Source organism: Delphinapterus leucas, chromosome 12 (genome assembly GCF_059928025.1).
Source record: "Delphinapterus leucas isolate spDelLeu-1000000601 "Yukka" chromosome 12, BTC_Dleu_Yukka2, whole genome shotgun sequence".
NCBI classification, from domain to species: Eukaryota; Metazoa; Chordata; class Mammalia; order Artiodactyla; family Monodontidae; genus Delphinapterus; species Delphinapterus leucas.
The window spans coordinates 55,460,956-55,479,131 of record NC_143140.1 but is presented as its reverse complement, the minus strand read 5'-3'; the positions used below and the strand labels follow the sequence as shown (position 1 = coordinate 55,479,131).

At 38.3% G+C, this 18,176-nt stretch overlaps 1 protein-coding gene across 11 annotated transcripts in view; it reads left to right on the top strand.

Moving 5' to 3' along the window:
- MAN1A1 (mannosidase alpha class 1A member 1) overlaps positions 1-18,176 on the top strand; it is a 212,548-nt gene that overhangs the window by 12,344 nt on the left and 182,028 nt on the right. The window lies entirely within an intron of this gene.

Genomic DNA, 18,176 nt, shown 5'->3' with positions numbered 1-18,176 from the left:
AGTCATAGGTTAGGTGTTATTTCCACGAAATTAGAATTTAATAAAAATTTTCTCTGTAAGAAGGTAATATTTTGAGAAAGAACCTTAGTCTTCTGTTTCCCAGTTTAATATTATCTCTCCTGAAAAGCGTTGTCTCATAGAAATAATTGCATGGTAGAGGCTCTGTGAATTTCATGAATTTGCACATGGTCCCTTTTCCAGTTCATTCTGCAGATCACTATTAGATTAATCTTCCAAAAATATCACTTCTCTCATGTTGCCCAGCTCAGGTTTTAGTGGGCCTCGTTTCCTATGGAGCACTGATTCAAACTTTAGCCAGCTTGAGAGTCACCTGGAGAGCACATTAGCACTCAGATTGCAAGTTGCTGCTTCCAGAGTTTCTAATTCAGTAGGTCTGGGTGGGCCCCAGAATTTGCATTTTTAACATATTCCTGTGGGTGATGCTGATACCACTGGTCCAGTGACTGAAGTTTAAGAAACATTGTTCTATAATGAAGTCCCAACTCCTTAGGCTGGCATTCATTGTCTTCTACAAATCTGCCTCAGTTTGCTGGAGTCACATCCCTTAAATTAGGAAGGACTCTGTGCTTCAGCTGAACTTGCATAGGTACTGTCTCCAAAACACACCTTATTTTATTCTTCACAAATGGAGTGTCTTCTCATTTGCGCAAAAATCTATGCCTCCTTGAAGCCCTCTCTCACATTCCCAACCTTTACTGATCTCTCCCTTCTCCGAAGTCATGTGGCATTGATTGTTTCTGTCTTTGGCCTGTTTGTTGCTAAGTTCATGGGCATGGTTATCTTCTATCTGGAGTTTAGACCTCCTCAGTGTGGAGACGCCTTTTTCTACTCCATAGGTTCATGGTCCAGAATTTAACAGTGGAGGGCAGTTTGTCTTAAATACAACCAAAATGAGAAACAATTTAAGTATGTCACCAAAATTCTTTACAACCTACTCAGACGGTGAGACAAGATGGCAGAGTAGAAACCCTTCTGAGCCTCCCCTTCCATCTGTGAAATGGGGCTAATAATTCCCTTTTGCAGAGTTCTTCTAAGAATTAAAGTAGAAAATGTATGTGAATCTCTCTGCACGATTCCTGGTACATAGCATTATTCAATAAATAGTATTTATTAGCAACTAGGGATTGATTGGAGTAATAGGTTAAGAAAAGGGATTGTTGGTAAGAACTAGTTTTGAGAAGTCACTTCCAGGAAAGAAAAGGAAGTTTGGGCTGCAGTATTGCTGTGTTAACCAATAGTTTTATTTTCTGCTGTTACCTCCCTGCTTAGTTGTTGTTGCCCAAATTGCTGCTTCCCGTGGCAGGAAATAAAGCATTCTTTTGCCTCTTCAATTGTCATCTCACAGAAGTGATGGTCGTCCTTAGAAAAACCAGGGAGAGGGTGTCCATTTGTCAGTGGCCAGTTACCTCTGGCTTCCCAGCCTGGTGTCACACAAACACTTAGATATGGGAAGAGGAAAAAAGTCAAAGGAGGAGAATGAAATCTAGAATACCTTAAGGGCATGGAAAGAAATGTTTTGTGAGCTGAAAAAGCTGAATATGTTTCATTCAGAGATAGCTATGGGTATAAATTTAGCTCAATAATTAGGCATATGGTGCTTTCATTTAGGAAGTATCTATACCCTTTGTGATAAGATCCGTTGATTATTAGAGCTGCTGCAGCTTTAACTACATTGGCAGCAGAGATTCCTAGTGCATTTAAAACAAGAATTGAAGAGTGAAATGGAAAACGGAATTAATAATTTGTTCTTGGTTGGTTTTAATCTGTTCTTTATTAACTTTGTAGTTTATGCCTGGAGGATTAGATTTGGAAACAGAACACCAACTAATGTTCTTAAAGTTTACTTTCTTTTATTGGAACATTATATTAAAGACTTTCTGAAGAATATTTTGGCTGAATTTAGTCTTAACGTAAGAGGTGATATGTAAGTTCTTATGATTCAACCTAAAACAATAGAAAACTTTTGAGCTATGATATTTTTAAGTTTTTTCATCTTAGGTTTCAAAGTAGAATTTGTTTAATAAAAACCAATTAAGAAGTAAAGGTATTCTTGTTGGCCATGAGTATGTTTCATTTAGTCTCCTTTTTTTCTAGCTTTTTTTTTTTTAATGCCACAGCCCCCCAGCCCCATCTACTTTTTCCAATCTTAGAATTTAAATCTGTTTGCCACTGGTGGAAAGGAAAATAGGAAAAGTTAAAATCAAAGGGTATTTGTATTGCCATGCCTTGCCAAATGCTTCTAAAATTGAAAACAGACAGACAGTTGTAATTATATAAATAGGAAAGAGTCCTATTCCAAGATACAGCATGATGTGACAAGCTGAAATACAGAGGTTAAAAAACAGTTGCCCTTAGTGGAGTGGGGAAGAGAGACTCTGTTCATCTGTTTCTTTCTTAATGCTTCGTTAATATAGTTTCATTAGAATATGCCTGTAAATCTGGGTTTCAGTGTATGTGTTCCTGTGCTTGCAGTCCTCCATCCACCTGTGATCTGGAGAATTACACTCTAGGTTTTCGTAAGGTAGAGGAACTAGAATTTGGGCATTTAGAAGGGACTTCTTTGGGGACTAGGAAGACGTTTGATAAACTGTAATACCAGGACTGAGTTAACCAGCTGCAGATACCTCATCAGGAAAACTACTCTCTGCATGTATGTGTTCTTGATAAGTGAAAGTTTTGACCTAAATACTCTACTTTGACTTTGATGTGGTAATAGAGGTTTAGGATTCTATGGCCAAATACACCACATGTAATCAGGTATTAGTTTTAGCTGTCTTAATTTAGCTTAATGTAGCTGTATTTTTCTGTCATGCTTTTTACCATGCTGCTAATCATCTTCCATCCTTTTCTGTTTTCTCTCAGAGAGAGGTGGTGCTGATGACACAAAAGTAGATAGCAGAGGGTAGCACAAGTGGAATTACGTACATTACATGTCAGATTACTAGTCTCCTTAATAATCCAGAAGTGACTATGCTTATCATCAGGGACTGAGCAGCACTCTGGCTTCCTGCAACCTTAAGAGGTGGAGTCCAGACATTAGCACTGGCACACAGACAGACCACCTTTTCCCTGACTTGCAGGCACTCACTGCTAGGTTTTAGAATTCCTGAGGGAGAAAGCTGTCCAGTTACATGATTGGTTAGCATATTTGTGGGCCTTTGGCTCTCAATGGAATTGCTTGAAAGCTATCAGGAAGGAATGCCTTTGATTGATTTGAAGTCTCAGGCATCACCATAGTGTTGCTAGGATTTTCCAAAACACTGGAGGATTTTTGAAGACAGCACTTTCAAGAGCTGATCTGAAGGTGTTAAACTAAACTGGCAGGGAGGGAAGCTTCTTTGTCTACTTCTAGGTGAGATTACTGCACCTGTACTTCACTCTGGAGTATCCTGTCTTCACAAACCCCAGGGGTACAGAACACATTAGTGATCATATAAGTGAGTGTCTGTATATAATGCACCCTAGTTTTCTGTCCTTATATAACAAGACCCCAAGTTAGCTATTTCTTTTATGAAACTGAATTTTGCCTTAATATTTAAAATAAGATTTTTATTCCTTAATTGACACAAACCTTGGCTATTAGTTTCCAGGTATGTTTCATTGATGAATAACAACAACAATAATAATGCCTGATAATTTCCACTTTTTCTCTAGATTTAAAATTGTGGTACCAGTCAAGACTAAATATTTAATTAAAAATACCCCTTCTCGGTTATAGTCTAAAATATGCTCCCTTCTTCCTCCCAGTAGAATGCATGTGTTATTTTTCTTTTTCTGAGAATAGCCTCCTTAAGTGATTTTCTGTGTAGCTTGATCTATATATAATTAAAACAAACAATAACTAGATTTTTACAATCTCAACTTTGTATAGATTGTGTCCCCTTTATCTGCAGTTTTAATTCTAGAGTGGTGAAAAGTATGAAAGTAATTACACCATACCATTTGTGGAGTATTTACTTCTAGTTAGGCACAGTGCTTACCACTCTTCATACATAAACTCATTTAATTCTCAGAACAACCCTGTGATTTGTATTATTTTCCCAGTTTTACACACAGGAAATTGAGGCCGACAGCGTTCAAGCAAGTTGCCCAAGGTTACAGAGCTCCTGGGTCCTCACCTGGGATTTGACATGGGGTCATCTGGCCCTGGCACACATCCTACTCTCACTACGCTCACACAGGTGAATGCCCCTCAGCCTCCCCACCGCACCCACCATGCCTTGAGACCCTTGAGGATCTTACCCACCTTGACTAAAGCACTGGGACAACTGTCACAGAGTCACTCCTTTGCCTGAGAAGTATAGGGGGGAAGCAGGAGCACAAAGCTTGACACTACTTTCTTCTCAGCTTGTGGCAAACAACATGCTGAGGTTTTCTTTTTTTTTTTTGGTTCTGTTTTTTTACACTTAATTCTGAAAGTAAAACCCATGATCACTTTGTTTGGAAAAGCTGCTCTTAAGAGTAATATTGAGAGAAGCAAGAAGAACTACAATCCTGCAGCCTGTGGAACAAAAACCACATTCATAGAAAGAGAGACAACATGAAAGGCAGAGGGCTATGTACCAGATGAAGGAACAAGATAAAACCCCAGAAAAACAACTAAATGAAGTGGAGATAGGCAACCTTCCAGAAAAAGAATTCAGAATAATGATAGTGAAGATGATCCAGAACCTCGGAAAAAGAATGGAGGCAAAGATCAAGAAGATGCAAGAAATGTTTAACAAAGACCTAGAAGAATTAAAGAACAAACAAACAGAGATGAACAATACAATAACTGAAATGAAAACTACACTAGAAGGAATCAACAGAATAACTGAGGCAGAAGAACGGATAAGTGACCTGGAAGACAGAATGGTGGAATTCACTGCTGGGGAACAGAATAAAGAAAAAAAGGATGAAAAGAAATGAAGACAGCCTAAGAGACCTCTGGGACAACATTAAACACACCAACATTTGCATTATAGGGGTCCCAGAAGGAGAAGAGAGAGAGAAAGAACCCGAGAAAATACTTGAAGAGATTATAGTTGAAAGCTTCCCTAACATGGGAAAGGAAATAGCCATCCAAGTCCAGGAAGCGCAGCGAGTCCCATACAGGATAAACCCAAGGAGAAACATGCGAGACACATAGTAACCAAATTGGCAAAAATTAAAGACAAAGAAAAATTATTGAAAGCAGCAAGGGAAAAACGACAAATAACATACAAGGGAACTCCCATAAGGACAGCTGATTTCTCAGCAGAAACTCTACAAGCCAGAAGGGAGTGGCATGATATACTTAAAGTGATGAAAGGGAAAAACCTACAGCCAAGATTACTCTACCTGGCAAGGATCTCATTCAGATTCGATGGAGAAATCAAAAGCTTTACACACACACGAAAGCTAAGAAAATTCAGCACCACCAAACCAGCTCTACAACAAATGATAAAGGAACTTCTCTAAGTGGGAAACAGAAGAAAAGGACCTACAAAAACAAACCCGAAACAATTAAGAAAATGGTTATAGGAACATACATATCAATAATTACCTTAAATGTGAATGGATTAAATGCTCCAACCAAAAGACACAGGCTTGATGAATGGATACAAAAACAAGACCCATCTATATGCTGTCTACAAGAGACCCACTTCAGATCTAGGGACACATACAGACTGAAAATGAGGGGATGGAAAAAGATATTCCATGCAGATGGAAATCAAAAGAAAGCTGGAGTAGCAATAATATTCATATCAGACAAAATAGACTTTAAAATAAAGAATGTTACAAGAGACAAGGAAGAACAGTACATAATGATGAAGGGATCAATCCAAGAAGATATAACAATGATAAATACATATACACCCAGCATAGGAGCACCTCAATACATAAGGCAACTGCTAACAGCTATAAAACAGGAAATCGACAGTAACACAATAAACTGGGGGACTTTAACACCTCACTTACACCAATGGACAGATCATCCAAAATGAAAATAAATAAGGAAAGAGGAGCTTTAAATGACACAATAGACTAGATAGATTTAATTGATATTTATAGGACATTCCATCCCCAAACAGCAGATTACACTTTCTTCTCAAGTGTGCACAGAACATTCTCCAGGATAGATCACATCTTGGGTCACAAACCAAGCCTCAGTAAATTTAAGAAAATTGAAATCATATCAAGCATCTTTTCTGACCACAACGCTCTGAGATTAGAAATGAATTACAGGGAAAAAAAAAAGGAAAAAACACAAACACATGGAGGCTAAACAATGCGTTACTAAATAACCAAGAGATCACTGAAGAAATCAAAGAAGAAATCAAAAAATACCTACAGACAAATGACAATGAAAACACAATGATCCAAAACCTATGGGATGCAGCAAAAGCAGTTCTAAGAGGGAAGTTTATAGCTATACAAGCCTACCTCAAGAAACAAGAAAAATCTCAATCTAACCTTATACCTAAAGGAACTAGAGAAAGAAGAACAAACAAAACCCAAAGTTAGCAGAAGGAAAGAAATCATAAAGATCAGAGCAGAAATAAATGAAATAGAAACAAAGAAAACAATAGCAAAGATCAATAAAACTAAAACCTGATTCTTTGAGAAGATAAACAGAATTGATAAACCATTAGCCAGACTCATCAAGAAAAAGAGGGAGCGAGGACTCAAATCAATAAAATTAGAAATGAAACAGGAGAAGTTACAACAAACACTGCAGAAATACAAAGCATCCTAAGAGACTACTACAAGCAATTCTATGCCAATAAAATGGACAACCTGGAAGAAATGGACAAATTCTTAGAAAGATATAACCTTCCAAGACTGAACCAGGAAGAAATAGAAAATATGACAGATCAATCACAAGTAATGAAATTGAAACAGTGATTAAAAATCTTCCAACAAACAAAAGGTCAGGACCAGATGGCTTCACACGTGAATTATATCAAATATTTAGAGAAGAGCTAACACCCATCCTTCTCTAACTCTTCCAAAAAACTGCAGAGGAAGGAACACTCCCAAACTCATTCTGTGAGGCCACCATCACCCTGATACCAAAACCAGACAAAGATACTACAAAAAAAGAAAATTACAGACCAGTATCACTGATTAATATAGATGCAAAAATCCTCAACAAAATACTAGCAAACAGAATCCAACAACACATTAAAAGGATCATACATCATGATCAAGTGGAATTTATCCCAGGGATGGAAGGATTCTTCAATATACGCAAATCAATCAATTTGATACACCATGTTAACAAGTTGAATAATTAAAAGCCATATGATCATCTCAATCGATGCAGAAAAAGCTTTTGACAAAATTCTACACCCATTTATGATAAAAAATCTCCGAAGGTGGGCATAGAGGGAAGAATAATGGAAAAATATATATTTTTTTCTGTGCAGTAAGTCTCTGATCCCATTAAGTTCCTAAATAATATCTTCCTGACATCATGACTATTGAAATAACATGTTACTTTCATATTTATGGCATTGAGAGATTATATTACTAGTTTATGAAAAATATGTTTAATTTGCCATTTTAAAATGACACTGATATAGATTAGTATATATTATAGAATTTTTTATAGAATTAGATACATATGCTATACCAGTTAGATACATATGCTGTACCAGATACATATGCTATACCAGTTAGTTTTATATTTTATTATAAACATCCCCAACAGGTACAAAAACATGCCCAACAGGTGCAAAAATACCATGTAAAATAAAACATAATGAAGGCCATATACGACAAACCCACAGGAAACATCATTTTCAGTGGTGAAAACTTGAAAATATTTCCTTTAAGATCAGGAAGAAGACAAGGATGTCCCCTCTCGCCACTATTATTCAACATAGTTTTGGAAGTCCTAGCCACAGCAATCAGAGAAGAAAAAGAAATAAAAGGATTACAAATTGGAAAAGAAGAAGTAAAACTGTCACTGTTTGCAGATGACATGATACTATACATAGAGAATCCTAAAGATGCCACCAGAAAAGTATGAGAGCTAATCAATGAATTTGGTAAAGTTGCAGGATACAAAATTAATGCACAGAAATCTCTTGCATTCCTATACACTAATGATGAAAAATCTGAAAGAGAAATTAAGGAAACACTCCCATTTACCATTGCAACAAAAAGAATAAAAAACCTAGGAATAAACCTACCTAGGGAGACAAAAGACCTGTATGCAGAAAACTATAAGACACTGATGAAAGAAATTAAAGATGATACCAACAGATGGAGAGATATGCCACGTTCTTGGATTGAAAGAATCAATATTGTGAAAATGACTCTACTACCCAAAGCAATCTACAGATTCAATGCAATCCCTATCAAATTACCAATGGCATTTTTTATGGAACTAGAACAAAAAATCTTAAAATTTGTATGGACACACAAAAGACCCCGAATACCCAAAGCTGTCTTCAGGGGAAGAAAACGGAGCTGGAGGAATCAGACTCCCTGACTTCAGACTATACTACAAAGCTACAGTCATCAAGACAATATCGTACTGGCACAAAAACAGAAACATAGATCAATGGAACAAGATAGAAAGCCCAGAGATAAACCCACGCACCTATGGTCAACTAATCTGTGACAAAGGAGGCAAGGATATACAATGCAGAAAAGACAGTCTCTTCAATAAGTGGTGCTGGGAAAACTGGACAGCTACATGGAAAAGAATGAAATTAGAACACTCCCAAACACTAAACACAAAAATAAACTCAAAATGGATTAGAGACCTAAATGTAAGACAAGACACTATAAAACTCTTAGAGGAAAACATAGGCAGAACACTGTTGGACATAAATCACAGCAAGATCTTTTTTGACCCACCTCCTAGAGTAATGGAAATAAAAACAAAAATAAACAAATGGGACCTAATGAAACTTCACAGCTTTTGCACAGCAAAGGAAACCGTAAACAAGACGAAAAGACAACCCTCATAATGGGGGAAAATATTTGCAAACGAATCAATGGACAAAGGATTATTCTCCAAAATATATAAACAGTTCATGCAGCTCAATATTAAAAAAACAAACAACCCAATCCAAAAATGGGCAGAAGACCTAAATAGACATTTCTCCAAAGAAGACATATAGATGGCCAAGAGGCACATGCAAAGCTGCTCAACATCACTAATTATTAGAGAAATGCAAATCAAAACTACAATGAGTTATCACCTCACTCCAGTTAGAATGGGCATCATCAGAAAATCTACAAACAACAAATGCTGGAGAGGGTGTGGAGAAAAGGGAACCCTCTTGCACTGTTGGTGGGAATGTAAATTGATACAGCCACTATGGAGAACAGTATGGAGGTTCTTTAAAAAACTAAAAATAGAATTACCATATGACCCAGCAGTCCCACTTCTGGATTTATACCCAGAGCAAACCATAATTCAAAAAGGCACATGTACCCCAATGTTCTTTGCAGAACTATTTACAATAGCCAGGTCATGGAAGCAACCTAAATGCCCATCAACAGATGAATTGATAAAGAAGATGTGGTACATATATACAATGGAATATTACTCAGCCATAAAAAGGAACAAAATTGGGTCATTTGTAGAGACATGGACGGTCCTTGAGACTGTCATACAGAGTGAAGTAAATCAGAAAGAGAAAAACAAATATCGTATATTAAGGCATCTATGTGGCATCTAGAAAAATGGTGGTACAGATCAAGTGTTTTGCAAGGCAGAAGTAGAGACACAGACGTAGAGAACAAATGTATGGACACCAAGAAGGGAAAGTAGAGTGGGGGGCTGGATGGGATGAATTGGGAGATTGGGATTGACATATATACACTAATATGTATAAAATAGATAACTAATAACCTGCTGTATGAAAAATTAAAAAAAAAAAAAGATGTACAAAGAAAACTAGAGTGTGGCACCCTGGAGCATTTTTGGATATTTTCTGGTGAGTCTCAGCAGTGTCAAATGTCCCTGACAGGCAAGAGAAGGACGAAGAATTGGCTTTTGGGTTTGGTAGTAAGCAGGTAGAAGGCGACCCCTACTGGAGCATCTTCAGTGGCATATTTGCGGTGAGCTCCATGTTATAGTGGAGGTAAGGAAGAACTGAGAGAAGTCTTTCAAGAAGGCTGCCGTGAATGGGACTAGAGAAATGGGGTAGTAGCTGCAAGATGACAAGGGACAATGGGAAGATTGAACAGAGAAATAAGTAGCCTGCTGGGCCCTCCTGAGCACACATTTGGGGCTGGCGGCCATGGATTTGTGATGGTCCCATCTGCTCACTTGTTTGATTTTTCTCTGTAGCAGCATTCAGCAACTCTGCCATATTTGGAGAATGCAAAGACTCAACTCCAAATTCCCAGAATAGGGAATCTGACCCAGCAGTAGTTAGGCATCTAATCAGCTCTGGCCAAGGGGTGGAGAATTGGTTGTTAGCACTGGTGCAGCCATAGCACAGAGCCTCCTGACTATCAGGGAGGAGAGGGTTTCCTGGCTACACAGAGGTCTCCCACCATCTCTGCTGCACCGAGCTGCATTTTTCTTATTGGTAGTTTCTCTGTTGTAGGACTACTTGTTAGAGGCAGAGTTTCTGTGGTTCTGCTATATGTTAAGTAGAGAAAGTTCTCCTGTCATGAAATTGCATTTCACCAGCATCAGCATTTTCATATTGTTCCAGTAACTATGATGCAGGTTTGCCTGAAAAATACCAGTTCATGAACCAAACCTGCCCTGAGATGTTCACTCTTTAATACCTATCATATTGCTGCTTTGATTCCAAGTTTACGATAACAGCAGAAAGTCCCAGCAATCATCATCTTTTGAAATCCTACCTGTCCATCAAAATACAACTTAAATGTTACCAGTTCCACAAATTCTTACCTCTTCCTATCCTCCTTCAGCAGAAAATCATTTGTCTTTCTGTGCTCTTATGGCTTGCTTTGTTTAATCCTCTATAATATATTTATTACAGTTTTACTGTTAAAGGCAGCACATGCAAAGGCAGTGAGATGAAAGAACTCATGGCTTTGTCACTTATGAACAGCTTACCCTGTGTAAGTACACAATTCTTTGAACCTTTCTCTTCTGTAAAAAGGACGATAATGCCTACCTTTCACGGCTGTTGTTAGGAGCCAGTGAATGAGTGGACGCAAAACTATTTGCTTCCGCTATGATGTAGATATCGATTATTTAAGGAAATAGTTTGGAGGTTGAAAGACCAGGTTTCTAAACCCCTGTCTACCACTTGGTAATTTATGCCATGGCAGTGGGTGAATTACTGTTCTTTCTTGTCTCAGGCTGTTAGTTTTTATAGCTGCTGCAACAAATTATCACAAACATAGCAGCTTAAAACAATACAAGTTAATGTCTCACAGTTCTGTAGGTCAGAGTCTGAGTGGGCTTGTTTTTTGGTTTCTCTGCACTGGGTCTCATAAGGCCAAAATCAAGGTGCCAGGCTCTTACCTTCAGGCTCTGGAGGAGGATCCACTTAGAGTTTCTTTCAAATTGTTGCAAAATTCAGTTCCTTGTAACTGTAGGGCTGACATCCCCACTTCCTTGCTGGCTGTCAGCCAGGGGCCTCTCACCTCCTAGAGGCTTCTGCATTCATGTTAACATAGCCCCTCCATCTTCAAATTGGCAACATAACATTGAGTGTGATGAATCTCTGACTGTCCCCACTGCTGTATCCCTTCTGCCTCCAACTGAAGAGTGTTCTCTGCTTCTAAGGGCTCAGCTGAGTGACTAGATTAGGTGTGCCTGAATAATATGGGTTTATCTCTGCATTTTAAGGTTGTCTTAATTATCCTCAAGTAACTTTCATTACATCTGCAAACTTTTTGCCATGTAAAGTAACATATTCACAAGTCCAGGGAGTGGGCCTCTTTGGGGGGATTTCTACTTACCACTTGTGGGTACTATGTGTGATCCAGAATGTGGCACTAAGTGCAGTACAGTCCCTTACATACAAGAGTTACTCAACAGCTATTGGTGAATTGTGTGGCCTGTTGCTGTGGTTTGTCATCAACCAAGCTGTTACCCAGGAGGCATTTCGTGCTTCAGATTATGAGTAGGGGAAACCACACCAAAAGAAGCCAGGTTTTATAGTAGTTCCTTAGTGTATAACTGACTCCAGTTGCTCTTTGCAGGTAAACAGGAAAAGGAAACCAGAGATATATCCAGATGTAAAGAGTATTGCTAAATAAGAAAAATATTCTACTCTTTATTCTTAGAGATTTTCTTGAGGCCTTTGATAAAGTATCTTATTTTAATTTCATTATCATTTTAATTTTACAAATGAGTATTCCGAACTCAGGGGTATATAAGGCCCCCGATGTTATAGACTGTTAAAAATCTTGAATGAAAAATAATTCTGATTTGTGTCTATTATCCATATATCATAGCAAGTGTAGTATAGAAGTTAGGAACACAAACTCTGGAACCATACTCCTTGGGTTTGACTTCCCTGTTTGCCACTTATGTGTCCAGTGACCTTGGGCAACTAACTTAACCTCTCTGTACCTCAGTTTCCTCGTCTGTAAAATGGAGGTTAAAATAAGCCCTACTTCATAAAGTTGTCATTGAGCATCAAATTGAATCGTGCCTAGTACATGTGCTGTATAAGTATTAGGATTATTATTCTAATCAAACAGTTTGTTTTAACCATGGCTTCTCAACCAGGGCTATTTTGCGCCCCCCCCCCAAGGACATTGGGAAATGTCTGGAGACATTGGCTGTCACATCTGGGGTTATATGCTATAAGCATCTAGTGTATAGAAGCCAGGGATCCTGTTAAACATGCTGCAATGCACAGAAAATCCCCCTACAGCAAAGAATTATCCACCCAAAATGTCAGTAGTACAGAGGTTGAGAAACCCTGTTTTAAACCAGTGGTTTATGGTTTTAGTAACAACTTCATTTGCAAATAAGATATTCATGTTTCATTAATGACTTTTAAACACTGAGGATGTTCATGCTTGACAGCCATGGGGCTCTGAGTTCTACAGTAAAATAATAATAATAATAGTAATAATAATAATTGTTTTCCAGTGTTTAAAAAAAATCCTTGTCTATCTACTTATCTATTTTTATATGTAACACAGATTTCACAAGAATGTGCTTAACCTCTAGAATACGCAATTAGGTGTTAGAAATACTCTGTTCTTGTGAAGAAATGAGCAGAATTTCTAATTTTCCTAAAAAATTTTCTAGTGAGCTTTCTTCGGGAGATCATAGGAAAGAAATTACTTGAATTTGGGAATTTGGTGTTACTATGTATGTTGAAACAGAGTAACAGTCAAGATAACTACCCACTCTAGTTACCAATTTAGAATTTACCTACATTGTAGTATATGGTCTAGAAAGGCCTGAAACATTTGTGCCAGTGTCATTTTTATTTCTGAATATTATGTAAGGCTTGTGTGTTTACTGTCTTCACTCCCTCCCCTCTCTCTTACATGTATCAAATGATTTAGAATATTCTTCAACCAGTCCTTCCTCTCCATTACCCCTCACCCCTGTTACCTCCACCTCAAGTTTAGCTACTTGAGTTGTCTTTCTCACTATGCAGGACTATATTTATCCATTCTCCCTTTTCACAGAATTTGTCCTTTTGATGATTGGGTCAATTAGTCATCAATACCTGCACTACCACTAGGGTGCAGAGAACTGGTTAGACTGTCATCCAGGAGGGAAAGCAGAGAATCTGGGTGCATTCCCTTACCTTCCTCTCTGTCATCTTCCTGAAGGAACTGAGAACCACAAGACACAAACACAACAACCTGTAGCTGTAAATTATTATGGATTAAGCAGAACCCGGATATGCTGGGCACCAAGTAGGTGCTGAGAAATACTTGAAAATTGATTACATGATTACATTATACAGTTACTAAGTATTGGTAAAATATGTGATTGTATAAAATAGAAATAGATTTTTCTTATTGTATTTAACAAATTCTTGGCTCATACAAATATCAGCAAAAGGAGAGTGTTCATTGCACTGAAGATGACATCCACTCTGTCCTTTTCAGGTCGTTACGTACCTAAAGAGGTTCAAAGAGAAACCCCCAGGCACTTCATTTAAAAGGAACAAGCAAAATGTTTTTGATAACGCACCATATCTGCCTTACTTTGTCTTCAGGGCCAGAAACTGGGAAAAGCAGTTTACAGCAGAATTACATTTTTTAGTGTGGTCTTTTGTTGAGCTTCAAAACTTTCTTTTTGTGACACTCTTTAGAAGTGGTAGAACAGTGATAACTACTTCTTCACAGACTTCGTGATTAAGAGGGATTAGTTTTAAGAGTAATTGGCTAGAAATGCACAACCTGCCAAGACTGAATCAGGAAGAAATAGAAAATATGAACAGACCAATCACAAGCACTGAAATTGAAACTGTGATTAAAAGTCTTCCAACAAACAAAAGCCCAGGACCAGATGGCTTCACAGGCGAATTCTATCAAACATTTAGAGAAGAGCTAACACCTATCCTTCTCAAACTCTTCCAAAATATAGCAGAGGGAGGAACACTCCCAAACCCATTCTACGAGGCCACCATCACCTTGATACCAAAACCAGACAAGGATGTCACAAAGAAAGAAAACTACAGGCCAATATCACTGATGAACATAGATGCAAAAATCCTCAACAAAGTACTAGCAAACAGAATCCAACAGTACATTAAAAAGATCATACACCATGATCAAGTGGGGTTCATTCCAGGAATGCAAGGATTCTTCAATATACGCAAATCAATCAATGTGATAAACCATATTAACAAACTGAAGGAGAAAAACCATATGATCATCTCAATAGCTGCAGAGAAAGCTTTTGACAAGATTCAACACCCATTTATGATAAAAACCCTGCAGAAAGTAGGCAGAGAGGGAACTTTCCTCAACATAATAAAGGCCATATATGACAAACCCACAGCCAGCATCATCCTCAATGGTAAAAAACTGAAAGCATTTCCACTAAGATCAGGAAGAAGACAAGGTTGCCCACTCTCACCGCTCTTATTCAACATAGTTTTGGAAGTTTTAGCCACAGCAATCGGAGAAGAAAAGGAAATAAAAGGAATCTAAATTAGAAAAGAAGAAGTAAAGCTGTCACTGTTTGCAGATGACATGATACTCTACATAGAGAATCCTAAAGATGCTACCAGAAAACTACTAGAGCTAATCAACGAATTTGATAAAGTAGCAGGATACAAAATTAATGCACAGAAATCTCTGGCATTCCTATACACTAATGATGAAAAATCTGAAAGTGAAATCAAGAAAACACTCTCATTTACCATTGCAACAAAAATATCTAGGAATAAACCTACCTAAGGAGACAGAAGACCTGTATGCAGAAAATTATAAGACACTGATGAAAGAAACTAAAGATGATACAAATACATGGAGAGGTATACCATGTTCTTGGATTGGAAGAATCAACATTGTGAAAATGACTCTACTACCCAAAGCAATCTACAGATTCAATGCAATCCCTATCAAATTACCAATGGCATTTTTCACAGAACTAGAACAAAAACTTTCACAATTTGTATGGAAACACAAAAGACCCCAAAGAGCCAAAGCAATCTTGAGAACTAAAAATGGAGCTGGAGGAATCAGGCTCCCTGACTTCAGACTATACTACAGAGCTACAGTAATCAAGACACTGTGGTAGTGGCATAAAAACGGAAAGATAGATCAATGGAACAGGATAGAAAGCCCAGAGATAAACCCACGCACATATGGTCACCTTATCTTTGATAAAGGAGGTGGGAATGTGCAGTGGATAAAGGACAGCCTCTTCAATAAGTGGTGCTGGGAAAACTGGACAGGTACATGTAAAAGTATGAGATTAGATCACTCCCTAACAGCATACACAAAAATAAGCTCAAAATGGATTAAAGACCTAAATGTAAGGCCAGAAACTATCAAACTCTTAGAGGAAAACATAGGCAGAACACTCTATGACATAAATCACAGCAAGATCCTTTTTGACCCACCTCCTAGAGAAATGGAAATAAAAACAAAAATAAACAAATGGGACCTAATGAAACTTCAAAGCTTTTGCACAGCAAAGGGAACCATAAACAAGACCAAAAGATAACCCTCAGAATGGGAGAAAATATTTGCAAATGAAGCAACTGACAAAGGATTAATCTCCAAAATTTACATGCAGCTGAATAACAAAAAAGCAAACAACCCAATCCAAAAATGGTCAGAAGACCTAAATAGACATTTCTCCAAAGAAGATATACAGACTGCCAACAAACACATGAAAGAATGCTCAACATCATTAATCGTTAGAGAAATGCAAATCAAAACTACAATGAGATATCATCTCACACCAGTCAGAATGGCCATCATCAAAAAATCTAGAAACAATAAATGCTGGAGAGGGTGTAGAGAAAAGGGAACAGTCTTGCACTGCTGGTGGGAATGTGAATCGGTACAGCCACTATGGAGAACAGTATGGAGGTTCTTTAAAAACCTACAAATAGAACTACCATATGACCCAGCAATCCCACTACTGGGCATATACCCTGAGAAAACCATGATTCAAAAAGAGTCATGTACCAAAATGTTCATTGCAGCTGTATTTACAATAGCCCGGAGATGGAAACAACCTAAGTGCCCATCTTTGGATGAATGGATAAAGAAGATGTGGCACATATATACGATGGAATATTACTCAGCCATAAAAAGAAACGAAATTGAGCTATTTGTAATGAGGTGGACAGACCTAGAGTCTGTCACACAGAGTGAAGTAAGTCAGAAAGAGAAAGACAAATACCGTATGCTAACACATATATATGGAATATAAGAAAAAAAAAATGTCATGAAGAACCTAGGGGTAAGACAGGAATAAAGACACAGACCTACTAGAGAACGGACTTGAGGATATAGGGAGGGGGAAGGGTGAGCTGTGACAAAGCGAGAGAGAGGCATGGACATACATACACTACCAAACATAAGGTAGATAGCTAGTGGGAAGCAGCCGCATAGAACAGGGAGATCATCTCAGTGCTTTGTGACCACCTGGAGGGGTGGGAAAGGGAGGGTGGGAGGGAGGGAGATGCAAGAGGGAAGAGATATGGGAATATATGTATATGTATAACTGATTCACTTTGTTATAAAGCAGTAACTAACACACCATTGTAAAGCAGTTATACCCCAATAAAGATGTTTAAAAAAAAAAAAAGTAATTGGCATCTTTCAAGGGTTTGGACAAAGTCCAGCTGATGTCCTGTGATCTCAGGCTGTTACAATGGAGAGTCGTGTCCATCAGTGACCACCTCAATATGGCTTGGTGGCATCTTTGAGCATTAAAAGATCAAGCTACATAGCAGTTGAAAACAAGTTAAGGCCTTCCTTCAATTTTGAAATGACTTACCCAAATTTTATTTTGCCGCCTCATAATTCAGAGCCTTGTGATGAAGACTCAGAAAAACTCTTTAACAGCTTTACCAGTGAAACATAGGGAAATGCTTAAGTTTCTCCATCGAGAATTAGTTGATCTGGGAGAGAGGGACCTTGGATTTCAATGAATCGACAGTTACACATGTTCTGCTATGGAAAGAACTTTGGTAAACAGGCTTAGCTCAGCAGCAATCACAGGACCATGCCTCTTGCTCGTGTAAACATGTAGAATGGCATTTTTTTGTGATGGACTAGGGCAGTGACTTGAGGGGACTGGGCTGAAGGTAGAAGTCATGCTAGGAAGACAGTTCCTGTACAAGAGCTGGTTACCAGTAGTCCTGAGAATAGAGCTGAGGTGTGAGTCTGGGTTCCAAAGAATATCACCAGCAAGGCATATCACAGTAGTCCTGGGTCTAAGCTGAGCAGAGCCCAGGACCCAGAGGTCCAAGTCAGAGAGGGGAGGAAACAGTGGAACCAGAATTACAGCACTTAGTAACACTGGTAAGACTTATCACACACAGACATACACCCGTGCACAGGTTAGCCCCTTGTGGACAGAAAGTGAATGTAGCACAGGCCTTGTAGCTATAGGCACGCACATGTTCATGAAAGGAATGAACAGTTCAGTCTGGCACAAAGGAACAGGTGGGAATGAAGTTGGGAGTTGGAGTCCAGAGAGTCCAGTATGAGGAGAGCAGAGCAGTTGCACCCCACTGCCCCACTGAATCTGTTCTGGAATTTGCTCTCTGCCTGGCTGACAGGTTTCATCTGCT